The sequence below is a fragment of the Schistocerca gregaria genome, chromosome 7, assembly GCF_023897955.1.
Source record: "Schistocerca gregaria isolate iqSchGreg1 chromosome 7, iqSchGreg1.2, whole genome shotgun sequence".
Lineage (NCBI taxonomy): Eukaryota > Metazoa > Arthropoda > Insecta > Orthoptera > Acrididae > Schistocerca > Schistocerca gregaria.
The window spans coordinates 155,693,572-155,713,348 of record NC_064926.1 but is presented as its reverse complement, the minus strand read 5'-3'; the positions used below and the strand labels follow the sequence as shown (position 1 = coordinate 155,713,348).

Here is a 19,777-nt window from a genome sequence, read left to right as displayed (position 1 = left end):
GATTGTGGAAAGACTGGAACCTGTTTCTAATGTGAATTTGTTCCTACGTCGTATTGAGCGTGGTAATGTGCTGTTACTCCGGTGTAAGATTCTTGTCCAGCCCCTATACATAAAGGTACCAACACTCGTTAGGCAATTCATTGATGCTATTCTTATGAATCGCTAATTATGTGACCAGAAATATCTGTTTCGTCTGAAAGCCAGTTTAAAATTTTTTACAAAGTCCAGCTTTGACTTCCTATTTTGTTTTCTGCGCTCTGCAGTTTTCCTACTAAGTTTTCAACTAAAATGAAACACTTCAAATGTTAAAATGTTTAAATGTGTGTTAACTCCTAAGTGACCAAACTGCTGAGGTCATCGGTCCATAGACTTACACACTACTCAGAGTAAAACACACACAAACCCACGCTCGAGGGAGGACTCGAACCACCGACGGGAGGTGCCACGTAATCCGTGACATGGGGTCTCTGACCGTGAGGCCACTCCGTGGCTTCGATTCATACAGTGTTAGTCCGACTGCTTCCACTTTTGATACTCCCACCAATGGAGTCCGCAACATGAATTTTGAGCAACACACAGGGTGAGAATATTTTAAAAGACTATGTGATCTTCAGATTCACCTTTTCCATCTCCATTGTATTCCGCACCCTGATGCAGCTGAAAAAGGGGTAATATTACCACATGTACCTAAAATACGAGCAGGAGGACCCCTGAAATTCTACTTATTCCTCCACTCCCTTCTGACAGAGTTGATGTCATCGATAGGCTGCTCCCCTTCTGACAGAGTTGATAGCATAATTAGAGATTTCCCTTGCTCTTATATCTTTGCCACTGACAGGTGAACACGCATCGATGGAAGAGGCCGTAGACAACGTTGGTTCAACGGCTGCGCCTTAAGTGGCGGAAAGTGCGCGAAATGACCGTCGGCCACGCACGTCAGCCGCGTATGGAACTACGAAGATGCGTGCCCGACTACAGGACAACACACTGAAATATATTCTCAGATTATCTGTGCTACCGCGGCCTGTGACGTGTGGGGAACTCGCAGGTTGGTCTCTAAGAGGAGACACAAAAAAAAAAAAAAAGGTTCGGAGAAGCTTCAGCTACATATCCGTATGTTATCGGCTAAGATCTTTAACTTGAGGCTACATTTCGGCCCTCCTACATATATCTCAGGGGAAACGAAGAACTCTCAGGTATATGACCTGGCTTTTGTAAATAATGTACCCTACTTCATAATAAGTTCTTACAGGTACATTCATACAACATCTCCCTCTTCTGGTGCGACGTTAAATTTGTAAACTAGCACAGGTCCAAATATGGCCTCTGCTATGCGGTAATTCAAAAATTAGTTTTCTATCAACAGCTTTGATTTTGTTTCCTATTGTCCTTTGTGCAGTAGATAAACGCTATTATTCTAACTTTGCAACCTGAGACGGCAATGTTCCTTGAACCACACTGTATCTACTTTTACCGTGCCAGAATCATTGCCAGGGATATTCAATGGAGGACCTTTCGTCCGTTAACTTAAACTCTTGATCAGGTCAAACTAACATGCCAGGAAAAATGAACCTGCTACTGATTTAGTTACACTGACAAATTCTCGCTGTCAAAATCATTCAAAACTTTATTTTTTAGCTCTTTTATCCGACCATTAACATTTGTATTGTGACATTATAATATTACATTTTTCACCATCATTACATGCGACCCAGGTGTCCATGCTCAAATGTGGTTCACTAAAGTATTCCATGACGTGAATGTGAACTCTAATGTATCAATGCCATGTACCTAACTCTATTATATTAATTTATTTAGTCCTAACGTTAACTATGGACTCTCTTTTTCTTTTTTCTGAAATCAATGTGCACGGGGGATAGGGTGTGATTGCGCTACCGCAACCTAACATTTTACCTGCTTTAAGCAACCTTACAAACCGAATCATTTACAGTTATACACCAATCACACATATTTTGGGCAATAAAAGTATGGTCATGCAGTTACCAACTGCTCAACCGACTACGTAATGGCCTCCTCCTATCATGTGGGAAATGATAATGGCAAACCAACGAGAAATAATTTAGTCATTAAAGATAACTGCACACAGCACTTCCTAACATTTAAATTACATTTTTGTGATTGGTAAAGCACATCGTTCAACGGACCATGAGGTCTTTGGCGGACCGAGGATCGATGGCATATATAATCACCGTCAGCTGACCGCAAGTAAACATTCATATCTGCACACGCCATTTCCTTCCATTGTGTGGCGTTCATTGACTAATTCTGACAGACGTCACTACGTATAACGAACATCATCAAACTTCCTGGCAGATTAAAACTGTGTGTCCGACCGAGACTCGACCTCGAGTCTCGGTCGGGCACACAGTTTTAATCTGCCAGGAAGTTTCATATCAGCGCACACTCCGCTGCAGAGTGAAAATCTCATTCTGGAAACATCCCCCAGGCTGTGGCTAAGCCATGTCTCCGCAATATCCTTTCTTTCAGGAGTGCTAGTTCTGCATGTCTCGCAGGAGAGCTTCTGTAAAGTTTGGAAGGTAGGAGACGAAGTACTGGCAGAAGTGAAGCTGTGAGTACCGGGTGTGAGTCGTGCTTCGGTAGCTCAGTTGGTAGAGCACTTGCCCTCGAAAGGCAAAGGTCCCGAGTTAGAGTCTCGGTCGGGCACACAGTTTTAATCTGCCAGGAAGTTTCATATCAGCGCACACTCCGCTGCAGAGTGAAAATCTCATTCTGGACACATCATCAAGTTTCACGGTTATCGTCGTGAAATTACAGCCATGAATGGGATGGAAACCTCTGCCGGGTTTTTTTATATTTCCAACTTAATGTCTACCTAGCATTTCCTTAAATTACAATGTGACCCAAGCACATCATACTTCCCCTGCTGCTGTCAGTGCAAAAGCGGTATACGTTGCAGAGGCCTAGGCGCTAGTACTGCTCACCAGAACATGTGCTTGAGCACTGAACAAACCATCACGCTCAAAATAAAATATTTTATTATATTACTATATTTAATTTATTTGATATTAACTTTTAAAGTTAACACACGCACTTCAAAATTCAATTGTCTCTAACGCACACTGTTCTAAAACTAATTCCTGAAACCTGAAGAAAGAAGTGGATCACCAACTGAAAAAAGATCTAAGTATCGCCCAGTATCAGCTATTGTATTAACACCCCACCAAACTGAAATGTTCTACTATCAACTGACACAAAATATTATCTGCAATGACAAGTGTTTTAATTTGTATTCCTGCTGAAAGTTTCCACATACTTAGTTCGTTGGGGATGGTTTCTTATTTCATAGCACTGAACAAAGTACACCAGCCCCCTTCTGTTACCAGCGTCTCCTCGAGCAGTGCTGGATCTGCAGTGACGATAGCCACCTGCTCCTTCCATTTCAGGACAGTGGTGGGGAGGTCCACCAAACCAACTGCCGCTGATAGAAACTCGCCACTCACGTCTTTCGTTTCTTTTCTCAGGCTACAGAGTATCGAGCTAGCAAACTTCAGACTACACCTGAACTATCTTTGCCAGACCCCATCTCACTTGCAGAAAGCTCACTCACACAGACAGAAACGTACAAAAAATTAAAATTAAAATACTGAACGAGGACACAGCAGGGAAAATGTTAAGAACTGTGCGCATACATAAGAATAAAAAATGAAACACAAACGCCCAACCCTTCTCTCAGTACTTAGGGTAGTGCCGAGTGTACTATAGGTGTTATTGCAAGTATGTCTCGATACGAAGTGAATATCACATTACTTGAAGCAGTTGGAAGAGAACACACAGCACCCTTTGAGCCGTGCGTGGCTCGCGATTGAGACCTGTCCTTCCTGTAATTCGGAAACGGCGAGAATATTTCATTTTTATTTTCTGTTAATTTCTTCTGGCGCCACTATCGTTGATAACCTTTGCTATCCGTGAGTGGTAGCACCAGCGTTATCGATAGTAGGTTCGTGTTACTATCTGTGGAGCGAGCGCGAGTATTTCTGGGTTTTGCTCTGACAGGAAAGACTGAGCCGGTAGACGGAGTCGGTGGGGTGAGTCGGTGCAGTGAGTGGGCAGAGTCAGTCGGAAGGCAGACAGTCACATGTCAGTCAGTCGGCTCTGAGTCTCAGTACCCTTTGAGCTGTGGACTGAGTCGGGTTCGTCGTCACTCGGCTGTCGGACGAGTTGGCAGTCAGTAGCAGGCAGGTCCGCACGACGCAAGTACGCACCGGGACTGTGGTCGACGCACACGGAAGGCCGTTGGTCGCTCGGTCGGCTGGTCGTCGGATGGCGACATGTGGTCTGCTGAGCACTGACACCAGTATCAGTTGGGAAGAGTTGGCAGCCAGCAACACTTGGGTCCGTATGGTGTTAGTATTCGCCGGGACCGCTGTCGGCGAAAGCGGGCTGCCGTTGGTCGTTTGCTCGGCCGGTCGTCTCAGTCGACGACGTCTAGGATCCTCGGAACGAACATCATTTTCCGAGTTGGGACGTGGTTGGACCTCGTTGGTTCGCTGGAACTGAGCAGCGACGCAGTCTCCACAGCACGAAGCCAGGTCGGGGCTTTTGGCGGCGGGCACGCACTCTTGCATTTGGAGGCGCTAGCTGTGTGAGCAAGATCCTCAAGTTGAGTAATCAGTTACCTGTTCTTAAAACTCGACTGTTACCATTTGTTTCTTATTTGTGGATTGTTGTTTCCTCAGCCGTTGACGCGTGTGATAACAAGTCGTGTGTTTTGTTGCCTAGAATATGCATCTCCCTTAGTGACTTGACAGTTGTGATTGTGATTTCGGTATTCTATTGAACTTGTCGTGAGTGATGTTTGATGCCTCGATCTTGGTGAGACCGAGTTTGAAGTTATTGGTATCTTGGTTTACTCTTCATCGGCCGATATTTTCCATTGTCAGTGCAGTTGGATCTGACCATTGGAAATCCGTCAGATCGTCGGTCGGTCGTGAACCGTCCCTAGATTGTGTTGCCTTCCGATTAAGAGGTTGTCGGTTGACTGGCTGTCTCTCCTAAACGTGCGTTAGTGTTACCTTCCCAGACCGACCCTTGGAACCTTCACAGCGCGTGTTTTACATCGTGATTTCATTTTTAGTCTTAAGTACTCTGTGTGGCTTTCAGCCGAGTTTTAGCTTATTAAAATTGGCTTTCAGCCGAATTTTAGCTTATTAAAATATCAAGGCTTTTCTTCTTAGGCCTTAAGCTGTAAAGAAAATTATTGTTTCTTGTTTGCTATGTGGCCTTCAGTCGAGTTTTATGTGTAGCATTTTAGGATAAAGCCTTTATCCTATTTTAGTTGAAATAGTCCTTAAGCCGTAAAATTGTTTTCTGCATGGTGTGTGGCCTTCAGCCGAGTTTTAAACTCTCTTAAATTAAAAAAGTCATAAGAATACTATTCTTTACTATGAGGTTTCAACCGATTTTTAAACGAAATGTTTTAAGATAAGGCCTTCAGCCTTTTCAGACTGAAAACTCTTCTTCCTAGGCCTTAATCTGTTAAATTGTTTGGTTTATATGCGACCTTTAGCCAAGTTTTCAGCTTATTTAGATTGAACATTGAAAATCTTTGTCTCACTGTTCTTGATTAATGTGTGACACTCAGCCAAGTTGTGTGGGATGGATTTAAACCAAGGCGTTCAGCCTATTTATATTGAAGACAAATATTGAAACCTCTAGAAGAACTCCTGTACCTCAATTCCTTGCTTAGGCCTTGTGCCTTGGAATTTCGATGTGGCCTTCAGCTGATGTAAATTAATCAAAGGAGGTCTTTCATTAAAACCTTGAGTGTTTTGATTCTAGCTTGTGTGACTGTGTGTTTTAACAAATAAAGTTTGACTGCAACTGACAGTAACTTATTTTGGCCACTTCCCACAAATATAACCTCATCCACTCTGTCCTGCTAGCCCAGGGATTTCAGACTTACAAAACGTTTTTGTTAAGTTTCACCCTCTTGCACCCTGTGAAAGTCACTCAGTTTCCATCTGTTTCTAATTTTCGCTGCTGAATGTATCTGGCAAATTAAGTCGCACATGCCAGAAGGAGATTTGCCCTTTGTAGCGGAGTGTGCGCTGATATGAAACTTCCTGGCAGATTAAAACTGTGTGCCGTACCAAGACTCGAGCTCGGGACTTTCGCGGGCAAGTGCTCTACCAAATGAGCTACCCTAGGACGACTCATGCCCCGTCTTCACAGATTTACTTCTGCCAGTATTTCGACTCCTATCCTCCAAACTTTACAGAAGCTCTCCTGTGAACCTGGAAGAAAGGATATCGCGGAGGTTCGCAGGAGAACTTTTGTAAAGTTTGGAAGGTAGGAGACGAGGTACTGGGAGAAGTAAAGCTGTGAAGACGGGGCGTGAGTTGTGCTTATGTATCTCAGTTGGTAGTGCACTTGCCCGCGAAAGGCTAAGGTCCCGATCTCAAGTCTCGGTCCGGCACACAGTTTTAATCTGCCATGAAGTTTCAAGTAGCACATGGCTCAGTCACGTTTATCGCCTTCGTTCGACGTCAACATATAAGACCATATCCAGACGGCAGGTGGCAGCACTGGCACCGGACGGTGTATAACAGGTGCCGATGGCTGGGGGAAGGGGGAGTGGGGAAGGCCACAACTTTGCAGTCGTGCAGTCATTGTCGTATTGCTGAATCGGAGCGATTGATGTGATGTGCAAAAAGGCATTAGATTTGCTCTTCGCTACAACGGTGAGGCATTTCTGAACGCCTATGCCTGTAAACTGTTCGTGTGCCGCCGTGATTAAAGTACATACTGCATGACCAAATGGAGCTGTCTAAAACCTAGGCCGATGAAAATGTGTTGCACCACGGGTCGTAGGTGATAGGGACGCACGACGGCTGCAGAGATGTGTACTGGTAAACGAGCGTGCACCTCTTGAGCAACTGACCGTCCAGTTGAACAAAGGGTTTCCAACAGTGTATCCTCAACGGCCGTTCAGACAACGTTGACGCTTATAGGCACCGGCAGCAGGTGCCTGTTTCATGCACCCATTTTGACTGCTGTTCATCGTCAACGAAGTCTGGAATTTGCACACCGGTACTACAACTGTGCGTCCACTGAGTGTCGTCAGGTAGCCTTTGCAGATGAGTCACATTTTATGCTCTGCTCTGGGGAGCCTGAAAGCCCTAGAGGGCACGGCTCCATGTGGCGGATCGGGGAACGCCTCACGCCTTCCAGATATGTACGGAAAGAGGGAAATCAAATACCTCCCACGGGCCAACAGGAAACTGCAGTGTCTGACTCAGAGTGAGTGACTGAAAACATCGTATGACCCAGAGTGGGTGGCTGGTGGGGAGGCAATGGCGTGTTACAGAGTGATGACTACAAGCTATTTTATTCATCCGAGGGAAGAAACGGAATGAATGGAGTAGCTAGCATGATAAAGAAGGAGGTAAAAACAATGATAATGAAGGTCGAATACATAAATAGCAGATTGATGATGTTGAGACTGAAAGGACACAATGAAGATGTAGTTCATACTCAGGTCTACAAACCAACCAGTTCACGCAGTGACAATGAGATTGAAGAGTGCTACAGTAGAATTGAATCACTACTGGGGAGAGAGAAGAAAAAGGAATGCGTCATGGTAATGGGTGATTGGAATGCCGTGTTTGGCGAAGGGAAAGACAGAGATGTGGTTGGAAAGTTTGGATTGGGTAACAGTTACGAAAGAGGTGCGAGAAAGGTCAGATTTTCTAAAGAAAAACTGGTAGTTGGAAACACACTTTTTGAAGGTCACAGAAGAGGGTAGTACAGATGGACATCGAATATAGACAACAGCAGATACCAGATTGATTTCATACTAATACAGAGTAGATCCGGACATGCGTGAGAAATGCCAAGGCTTATCCAGGAGCAGATATTAACTCTGACCACAGCTTCGTTGTAGCAGATGTGGAGGTTAGATTGGAAAGAATGTTGGTCGGTAAAGTGAAAGACAAATCTAACTTGGAAGCTCTAAAGAAGAAGAAATAACCAAAAATCTTGAAGAAGAGATCCGAGACATACGGAAAATCAGAGAAAAGACAGAGGGCATAAATGAACAGTGGAATCAGTTCAGAGACACCCTGAAAGCAACCAGTAAAGATGTTGTTGGTCTGATGAAAGGGAAGCGGAGCAGAAAAACATGGATTACCGATGACATGATCTCGAAGATAGAAGAAAGCAGAAAATGGAAAAACGCACAAACTGTTGAAGGAAAAAGGCAATACAGAGAACGGTACAATGAACTAAGAAGAGTAACTGATGAGGCCAGGGAAAAATGGACGAGAGAAATCTGGTCAGAAATTGAGACACTGGAGGCAGAAGGCAAGTACGAACAGATGTATCTAGTAGCCAAGGAAATAGTGTTTCACCCAAGGAAGAACAAAAAAAAAATGGAGATAGAAGGGAAAGATGGAACTCTTCTAAGTCACACACAGGCTGTTCAGAATAGATGGAAAGAATATATTGAAACTCTCTATGAAGTCGATCAAGGAACTTCCGATCTGCAGATGGAGGAGGAAGAATCAGTAAATGAAGATGAAAAAGGAGATTTTATCTTAGGTTCAGATGTAAATAAGGTACTTGGATAAACTAAAAACAACAAGGCGTTTGGTGTAGATGACATTATAACGTAAATCTAAAAGAGTTTAAAAGAAACTGGCGAAAATGAGTTGACCTGTCTTTGCAACTACATCTATGACAAAGGGGAATGGCCAGAAGTCAGTCTCATAAGTATAATAGTCCCAATCACAAAGGCTAATAATCCTAAAAGTGTGAAGACCACATGATAATAAGCCTAATATCGCAGACAGCAAAGGTAGTTCTTCGAATTCTGAATAGGAGGCTATATGGAACGCTGGAAGGAACCCTTGGTGAAGAACAATATGGTTTCATAAGGGGGAAGGGAACACGAGATGCCACTGGATTTCTAAAAACCATCGGCGAAATATACGTATAAAAGGGCAAAGAAGTGTATGCTGTCTTCATAGGCCTCAAAAAGGTCTTTGATAGAGTGCAGTGAGATAAACTGTTAGATATCTTGAAAAAAGGTAGTAAAGTGGAAGGAGAGAGGATTGATCGCAAATCTGTACCTGAATCAGGAAGCTCGGGTACGAATATGTAATGGGATCCCTGAAGACATCAAGATTGGGAGAGGTGTTAGACAGAGCTGTGGTCTCTCACCGATCCTATTTAACATTATCTGGGGGAAGTACTGGAAAGCTGTTTGGACGGGACAAGAGGTGTCAGGATAGGTGGGCGGAAAATTGAATGTACAAGATTTGCTGAAGACATGGCGATCCTCGCAGAAAATAAAGAGACGTTGACTGAAATGCTGAATGACCTGAATGAAGACTGTGCAGCATGTGGTATGAAAATTAATAAAAAGGAAACCAAAAGCATGGTAATAGGCATAAAGAAAAGAAAAGAAAAGTGAAAATCATAGAACAGGTAAGAGCACTCAAGTATCTTGGAAGTTGGGTTAGAGAAGACACGGTCTGCCCACAAGATATCAAAGAGAGAATGGATCTGGCGAAAGAGGCATTTCAAAAGCAGAGAAGACTCGTGACTAGTTGTTTAAACAAGGAATTAACGAAGCGAATGGTTAAGTGCTTAATATGGCGTGTCGCCTTATATGGGGCCGAAACATGGACTTTTAGAAAGGAGGATGACAAGAGAATTGAAGCTTGTGAAATGTGGATATGGCCTAGAATGGAGGAAATCGGCTGGACTGATACAGTCAGGAATGAAGTAGTACTGAGGAGATTTGGAGAAGAACAGAGGATGCTGCTGACGGTGAATAACACAGGAAACTAAGCTGGATAAGCAACAGTCTAAGAAGACATTGCTTTCTAGTCGAGGCAACTGAAGGTTTCGTTGCGGGAAAGGGATGGAAGGGCAGAAGAAGGTTTCAGATGCTCGATGATGCCAGCAACCCACGAGAAGTGTACCAAACAATGAAGAGGAACGCAGAAGACCGAGAAGCATGGAGGGCTATGCAGTCAAAACCTGCCGCAAGGCAGACAACCCAATGATGATGATGATGCCACATCGGACTGAAATCCAACTCCCAGCAAAAATCGTCTGAAGAGTCTAGACTGGTGGAGGGAGCGTTATGGTCTGGAGATCATTTCCGTGGCATTCCCTGGGTGATCTCGTCATTCTGGAAGATACAGTGGGTCAACACAAGTATACATCTATCTTTGGGGACCATGGCAACCCATACATGACGATTGATTTCCTCTGTTGATAGCATGTACCAGTACGACAAAGCAAAATGTCACACAGTTCGCAGTGTACGCGTGTGGTTCGTAAAGCGCCAGGATGAGTTTATCGTACTCCCCTGGTCACCAGACACCCCAGATTTAAACCCAATCTCTGTAGGACCACAACAATCGGGCAGCCTGCGCCTTGGATACTTAGCCAAGAAATTAACAGCAGCTGCTAACAGCTCTGGAGTTGGTATGATTCATCATCACTATCGGTACCATTTAGAATGTCATTCTCTCTTACTTGCACGTCTAGCAGCGGTCCACACTGCAAAAGGTGGTTACTTTGACACATGGTTACAATAAAGTGACTGGGCAGTTATTAATGTTTTAGGACGTGCAACCTTTGTTTATTCATTTGCTGTTTCATTACAGCCTTTACGGTGGAAATCTTGAGTCCTACGTTTTTCATTCGAATTGAGATCGATCGCATAGTGTTTGAATTAGTAGTAAATGAAGCTAATTTCAACACCGTGTTGCCTGCGCATGCTGCATTGCAAACTTTGTTGATGTGTACTTTATGTCTGTACAACGCCTAAGAACGGTACAGCATTAACGAAATATAAAATTATGCCTCTTTGGCCCTTTAACCAAAAGCTACTATAACTCCACCGGTAACGCGCACTGTTCTTCAGACACAATAGGTAGACAAGTGACCCATGTGGACTGTCCACAGGGTCAGTTAATCTTTATAGTAGTAACAAAATGCAACCCTACGTCCTTTAGTTAAAATGATGGAACTTTGGTAAAAATCAGTACGGGTCATTAGTGACTTTTACAGATTTTATCCAAAAAGTGTGTGACCAATTCGCAACTTGTGCAAAAAGTGTTTGTTAAATAGCTAAAAAGAATTATCGCTTCATAATGCCCAACACTTGCGACACTGTTCTAAAATCATAATAACCACGCATATACTTCGCAGTTTTTTGAGATATTTCTACAAAGGAAAGACTGTGAAAGCAACATAATCACTACGGCTACGGTTAACTCACTGTAACTTCTATAACGTTTTCAGACAAATATGATAGACAATGATTCAGGGTTTCGTAGCTAAGTGAATAATTTCGGAGCTCCTTTATTATGAACAGATGCAGGGGTAGCAAGGAATATCCCAGTTGTGACGTAAGGCTAATTCATCTGATGCGCTCGGGAAATCCAGTAGCGCGCTGTTCTAACTTTAACGGCCGTACCTATTGGGCGAGCTGGTGGCAGTCTTTATTACGTCGTGTGGCTGGGGTTATGCTGATTTAATCTTAGTACGGCAATTCTGTAGGATGGAATAAGGTTTCCCGACTTAAGAGCTACAACGCCTTCCGCCCCAGCGGTTTATGATCCGAGGGATTTTATCACACTTTGTCGGAATCTCGCCGCACTCTGCCGGCTGCTTGTGCTGCGTGGCATCTGTTTGAAAGGAGTCTTCACCTCTTCATCCTCGGGAGCTGTAACACTCCAAGAGATCCAATTTTGGTAAACGTTCCTTCACATAAAATGCAACGGAGTACATGGAGAAAGTGAAAAGAAAGGCTGCATTTTCTGCATTATCGCGAAGCAGAGGAAAGAGTGCCACTGAAATGATATAGGATTTGGGGTGGAACTTCTTGGCACATTAAAATTCTGCGCCGGACCGAGACTCGAACTCGGGACCTTTGCTTTTTGCAGTCAGGTGCTCTATCAACGGACCTACCCAAAAACAACTCACGACACGTCCTCACACCTTTACTTTGGCCAGTAGCTTGTCTCCTACCTTCCAAACTTCACAGAAGCTCTCCTACTAAACTTGCAGAACTAGCACTCCTGGAAGCAAGGATATTGAGGAGACATGGCTTTACCACAGCCTGCGGGATGTTTCCAGAATGAAATTTTCACTCTGCAGCGGAGTTGGTAGAATACATTCCCGCGAATGGCAAAGGTACTGAGGTCGAGTCTCGGACCGGCACACAGTTTCAATCTGCCAGGAAGGTTCAAATCAGCGCACACTCTGCTGCAGAGTGAAAATTTCATTCAGGATTTGGCGTGGACGTTATTAAAACAAACACGTTTTTCGTTTTGGCGGAATCTTCTCACGAAATTTCAATCACCATCTTTATCCTTCGAAAGCGAGAATACTTTGCCAACGCCGACCAACATTGGGGGAAACGATCATCATAATAAAGTAAGGGAAATCAGAGTTCGCACGGAAAGATGTAGGTGCTAGCTTTTTCGCGCGCTGTACTAGACTGGAATAAGAGAGTTATTGTGAAGGTGGTTCGATGAATCCTCGGCCAAACACTTAAATGGGACTTGCAGAATGTCCATGCAGATGTAGAAATACACTGTACGTGTGAAATATTTTTAAAGTATTGCAATACGAACCATTACTATTATTATTGTTATTATTATTACGCTATTAAAGCAAATATTCTACTAAATGGCTAACATGGCCACCTGGTCACCGAAACCCGCTTGGAGGATACCTACCTAATGGCTTCCAGAGGCAACAAAAATTTTATTTTGAATTCCTCGCATAATCAGATACCGAATTTAAAAATGCAAAATGCTGTCATAATCTACTCATACACACGAACTTCTAGAGAGTTTCTAAATGACCCTTTTCAATTTTTAATGTTTTGAAGAATATTTCAAGTGACATTTACTTTCGTTACATTTATTTATTTTGCATGTATTTCTTTATATTAAAATTTAGTGTATTTCGCGTAAGTGATTGCCACTTTTTCCAGTTTTATTTTTAACGTCCAGAGGGGTCACATTGACCCCTTTAGAGAAAAGGTATAATTTTGATCACAGTTATGTCATACATTTATCTTATGTATTCTCAAGCCTCGGCTGCTTTACTCTGTAGTGCAATATTTTACTCCCGTTCATATTACTGCCGTATTAAATGACAACAGTGGACGTGGTTAACCATTTTTCGTCATTCCCTTGCAAGAATCTTTCATAGGTGACTGTGAGCTGAAGACTGAAATGAATCGTTACTAGATGAAGAGATTCTTGCGTAGTTACAAAGTTATGGAATGTGATTCAGATGGTCGCGAACTTTATTCTGACGATTCAGCGGAAGTCTCTTCCCCACAGACATTGAGCGAAGGTGAATCATTTAATACTAATGATTCTGGTTCTTAAGATACAGATAATAGAAATTTACAGTCTAGTAAGTATATTAATATTATTGCTGCTAATTTAGAATTGTCATATTCTTATCTGTATATAATGTTACTGTACTTAATTTAGATTTTGTGGTGGTTTTTCTACATTTGTTCCATTATTAGTACTCTATAGATCGAGAAGAATCATGTAACAGAAGAGGAGATGATCCTGTTGCTTGGAGTATAGAACAAGTGACTGCTTCTTCATTGTCTGCTGAAAGACTTAAAGAAGTAGCTCCTGATGGAACAGTCTGGGTGGAAGAAGCACTGCCTGATTCACAAGCTGGGAACTTCATTGTCTGCTGAAAGCTCCTGATGGAACAGTCTGGGTGAAAGCACTGCTTAATTCACAAACTGGGAATCTTCCTAATCACAATATTTGAGAGAATCTCTGGACCTACCGCACATGCAAAGAGAAAAGTAAGTTATTAAATTGTATCAAGTGCTTGGCACTTGTTCATAGACAATTATCCTATGAAACATATATTGATATGTAATATAACAGAGGCACACAGAGAACTAGTAAATGAGAGCTAGTCAAGGACCACGGAAGAACTAGAAGCATTTGTTGCAATTATTTATGCTCGTGGTTTGAGTGGTTGCCGGCGTACAGACCCTCACAGCTTACGGTCAGATTGTTGGGGCTTAACATTTTGTGTGGAAACCAGGAGTAGAAATAGATTCTGTGAGATAATGACATTCCTGAGGCCCGACGAGAAGTCTGCACGCTCTGAACGATTACAGAATGATAAATTTGGATTGGTTTTTTGCTGTCTGGAACCAATTCATGGAAAACTGTACAATGTGTTAGAAACCTGCAAGTGACATAACAAATAAAACTAGATGTCGGTTCAGACAAATCATGGCTACAAACCCTGACAAGCATGGGCAAAAATACTTGCTAGCTGTAGATGCTGAAAGCAAGTATGTATTCACTGATTTCCCTTACCTTGGTAAGGATATTGCACGATCCTGGGACGAAAGGGTTTTGGATTATGTAGTGATGCGTCTTATGGATCCATTTCTGGGCAAAGGCAATTATTTCACTTCACTCGATCTAACCAAAAATAGAAAGGAAAATCAAATTCCATTCTAGGAACAGTAAAGAGAGCAAGAAGAGAAATACGATATGCTATAAAGTTCTTGAAAAGTGCTCTGTATTCGAGAAAATTTTTAAAACATGATGGTATTTCCTTGACAGTGTGTCAATAACGAAAGCAAAAAATATACTAATAATGTCTTCCTTTCATCCTAGTGTTGTCATAAACACAAAAGAGGAAAAAAACTCCAGAAACTGTATGTTATTAGAACCACAAAACTTTGGGGTTGACATAGTAGACAAAATGACGAGCCAGTATTCAGTGAAGGCTTCCTTAAGAAGGTGTCCAGTGCACTCCTTCTACAATATCCTTGATCTAGCAGGAGTAAATGCTTGTATAGTATTTAGGGCTGTTACTGGGAAGAAGATAAAAAAAAGACATTTTACTCAGCAGCTTGCAGATGAATGCGCTCAATTTGAAGAATCGCTTTCCTCGTATGACCACAGAGAAGTATGAAAAGAATGAAAATGATGATGAAGACGAAATGCCACAGAAGTGCCTTAAATGTCAGGTTCCCGAATTCTGCAAATGTAGTAAAACTATTTCTAAGTGCAGTGTTAGTAAGAAGATGGTTTGTGGGAAATGTACAAAGGCAACTGAGTACAGATATGTCAATTGTGAAAACAATGAAGTAGCTGAAATTTCCGTACACATTTCTTACTAATTTAGAACAAAGAAAAGCCTGTCACTGGCTTGCACTTGTTTGGGTATTACCAGGTTCAGTTAAATTTGTTTGTACATAAGTAAATAATATAATTTGTGTCTGTTCTTTTTATTTACAATTCTGTATCTCAAATTGCTATAAATCTTGCAAACATAAAAATCATCATAAATGCTTAAAATTTCGGAATAATAGTTCAGAAAACTTTCCTTACATGTTAGAGGTCAAAATGACTCCTCTGGAAGTTCGAGGAGGCAGGCAAAGTCTGGGGGTCAGAGTGTTAAAAGCTATGATCTTAAACTTTTAACCAATAAGCCAGTTATTACAGTTAGAAGCGCTATATATGTCTTGAGGAAGGTTAACTCGCAGCATACATACCAACCGTTTTATGCTGACACAGTGTTTGAGCATGGGAGCAGTCAACATCTTGCAACAAACATTAGGAAATTTTAACCTTTAGAAGCTTTTTTCCTCGGTGCTAGCACCTCCCACACATGAACACACACACACACACACACACACACACACACACACACACACACACACGAAATAAGCGAAGGAGAAAAGTTTATCGCTTACTACATTTTCTTTATTTATATAGTAGATTTAAGCATCAGCATGAAGTTTTAACTTATTACATCGTTATTACTAACTCATTGCATAATATATTTTGCAGGAAGTGTCGACATATACCACTATATGTACCAGCAACATAATGCCGCTATACGTCACACAGTTCAGGAGATATGATGTCGTAAACATTGAGGAGCGTGAAAAACCAATTCTTCCTAAATCGCAGTGCGAATTACCCAGCCTATTCTCATCCATTGTTTGATAATGAGAGAACTTAGAGTCTTTCAGCGAATTCAAACACAATTTGTAACTATTTTATACTAGGCAGTTCGATTCTTTAAATAATCGGAGTGAATTTAGGGTGTTTGTGCATTCGGGAGTGGAATGGTAGAGAGATAGTATGATTGTGGTTCGATGAACCCTCTGCCAAGCACTTAAATGTGAATTGGTGAGTAATCATGTAGATGTAGATGTAGATGTAGATGTGGTGCTTGATAGATCATCTCAGCAGTAACTTCCAAAAATCGCAGTTCATATAAATGGATCGTCTGAAAAGCATTTGTCGAAATGTTAAGAAATATTTATGTCACATATTCACCATTAACATTATTTCACTTAGCGCTGGGATTGTGAACACAGTTCAGCAAATGACAATGCGAGAATGGCGGGGTCGGCAGGGACGGTTGGCTGGGGGATGCGTGGAAAATCGGTACTACCAGTGGACCCACGAATAGTGTGATATCTCTTCCTGGCAGGAGCCACGCTCAGCTTCTGAATATATGCCTTTCTCCAGGCTGGAAAGTCTTCTCAAGTTAGTCAGGAATAACAAATTTTGTGGGGGCAACACTCACGAATGCAAGTGAAAAGTATCCTATGTTAAACGAGGGTTGTAATTTTTTTTTTTTAGAAGCTGTTGGTGATTATGGAACTCTTAGTTCCCACGATTCCGTATTTTAAGAAAGTTATTGAAAAATATGGAAATTAATATATATAAAACTATAAATACTTTAGTAAAATGAGTACCAGTACCGTTACCATTTTTCAATATTTATGCGGAAAAGAAGAGATAGCTCCTTTATGAACTGTAATGGCATAGTTTGAAAAAAAAAAAAAAAAAAAAAAAAAAAAAAAAAAAAAAAAAAAAACCAAGCGATATTATTCTGATAAATACTTTTTTAGTTGAAAGTACGATTATAGTGTCGCGAATTGCTCTTCTCCTTCTTCTCACTGGTAGAATGTTGTACCTGTTACTTTTCTCAAACTTACATATATTTCTCTCATAACTTCCTAATCAGACATTCGTTACCAAAACCTGAATACGTTAAATTTTGTAAGCGGATTGTTAAAATGTAAGGTTCATTTTTGCTGGTACTGTGTAAAGCACCGTTTTAGAGACAAAAGTGGGGAATCTTAGTACTCGCGTCGACTAATCAACTTCCGTTGTCGATTACAGCAGGACAAGATGAGTCAACAAAGAGCCAATATGACAAATTAAAGGCTCGCTTAACGTCCTGAAAGCTTATCAGGAATGCGTACGTGAAGATAGACAAGCCGGGGAGAATAATACTGCATACTTTTCGCACGCGAACGTCCTCGGGAAACAACGTGATCTTCTTTTGTCCCGAAGCAATACTATCTATTTCGTCCTCGTCTTTAACGACATAACATTGCTGTAAAATATTGCCTCTACTATGAGCAGAGGGGATACATTATTAAATGTAGAAACATACGTTATAGAAACCAACACAAATCTAGAAAAGGCGATAGTGCCTATATACGGCTCCGACCAGTCAACAAGAAGAGAGAATAAAGCTAACAGTCGAAAGAAGTTCACTGTGCTGTTATCGGCACATCAGCCCTCTACCTTCAGACAGTAGGAAAACTTTTTGTAAATGCTTACGTAACCGCTTTTGTGTTCACGGTCCTTAAGGATGGTGTTTTTCATAACAGACTAATTGCCCGTTGACTACGAAAAAAGGGCCCTCAATTATGCAAGTAAATCGATGCGTTTTGGCTAATGCTAGTATTTTTTACGTTTATCGGATCGAACTTCCAAAAAAAATCTACTCGATAGAGTATCATTGACAGAATACGCCGAAGACAGTGGTAATAACGTTTAGGACCTCGGTTTGAAGATGTGTTTTCCATAACTTTCGTACCAGCGGTACACATGACATCACAGCGATTTTATCGCCTGGCAACTTCACTTACATCATTGGTGTATTGGCGGATCTGTTGAGTAACATTACCATTTTGCACTTTGGTCCGCCCCTGGTAGCTGAGTGGTTGGCGCGACGGAATGTCCTACCTAACGGGCCGGGGTCGATTCCCGACTGGGTTGGAGAATTACTCCGCTCAGGGACTGGGTGTTGTGTTGTCCTCATTTCACCCCCATCGACGCGCAGATCGCCGAAGTGGCGTCAACTCGAAAGACTTGCACCAGGGGCACGGTCTAACAGGCGGGAGGCCTTAGCCACACCAAAATTTGCTCTTTGTATTTTGTCAACGTTTACATGTACGTGGAAACAATTTGTGCAGTGAATTACGTCGGAAAACAGTGACAAAATACAAAATGCTACAGCGTCATGTTACTCAACACCTCCGCCATACCAATGATGCAAGTGAAGCTACAAGGGCCGGACGCTGTGGCAGAGCGGTTCCAAGCACTACAGTCCGGAACCGCGCTGGTGCTACCGTCGCAGCTTGAAATTCTGCCTCGGGCATGGATGTGTGTGATGTGCTTAAGTTAGTTAGGTTTAAGTAGTTCTAAGTTCTTGGGAACTGATGACTGTAGATGTTAAGTCCCACAGAGCTTACAGCGATTTGAACCATTTGTAGCTACAAGGAGATCTCTGTGGTTTCATGTATAACCAGCAACAAGTAAAACCAGCAGAAGGCATCATTTTCATCGACGTCTGGCCATTCACTGCCACCCTCTCCCCCAAATGCCACACCAGCCATTACAGTAAGGAACAGTGGGCAAAAAGTTGTAGGTTAATTGAGTTTAAGAAAATTAATTTTTAAGTAAAATTTCTCTCTATGTATGTATGTATGTATGTATGTAGGTAGGTAGGTAGGTAGAAACGCTTGATGATGAACGGAACATGTTCGAAACGCGTCTCACAGTATAAAGATAGATTAAACATAAAACAAAAAAAAAAATAAAAAAGTGACTTTTACCAGAAATCACAAACAAATAATCATCCCAAACAGTCACGGTCTACAAACGTAGCCCTTATGAAAGAAAATAATAGAGTTACGCCTTGTTTCGTTTATCAACAAGCGTCTTAGCTTAATTTAAAGTGTTCTTTTTCTTGTATAATTATTGCACAAAGGTATTCCCATAAAAACTTACCACAGAGCACCAAATAGTATGATAAACTGCTATGGTTGGCTCTGAGCACTATGGGACTTAGCATCTAAAGTCATCAGTCCCCTAGAACTTAGAACTACTTAAACGTAGCTAACCTAAGGACATCACAAACATCCATGCCCGAGGCAGGATTCGAACCTGCGACCGTATCGGTCGCGATATTCCAGACTGTAGCGCCTAGAACCAGATATTTGCACTAAACTGTAATCAGCATTTCGGAAGGACACAGGACACGTATTCTATTAATTTATGTGTGCTATAAGTATACGTACACTGTATAAGGGGGGCAGCGTTAAGAGAAAAATCTCGAAAAGTTTTTAACCGATTTACTTAAAATTTTACACAACACTCTGATAAACCTTCGGAGCGACATACGCTACACATTTTTAATAAATATTGCAAATGAATATATATTTAAAGTCTATACCACCATGTAAATAAATGCCGATGTTTAACATTGTTACCAAAAAATCTCAAAAAATTCTTGACGGGCTTACTTCAGACTGGACATACAGAGAATGAATGAGGAGATTAGCAGAGAGGAGGGAGGAGGAGCTGGAGGAAGTTAGGAGGAGGAGGAGAAGGAGAATGGCAGAGAGAGGGGTGGGAGGTGATGGACAGAGAGAGGGGGAGGAGAAGAT

General features: G+C 41.9%; 1 protein-coding gene and 1 non-coding gene across 2 annotated transcripts in view; one reads left to right on the top strand and one right to left on the bottom strand.

Moving 5' to 3' along the window:
• Positions 1 to 19,777, bottom strand: part of LOC126281509 (hemicentin-2-like) — a 2,121,475-nt gene that overhangs the window by 883,602 nt on the left and 1,218,096 nt on the right. The window lies entirely within an intron of this gene.
• On the top strand, positions 2,612 to 2,686 carry Trnas-cga (transfer RNA serine (anticodon CGA)). The gene has a single exon. It is a non-coding gene; the product is annotated as a tRNA-Ser (tRNA).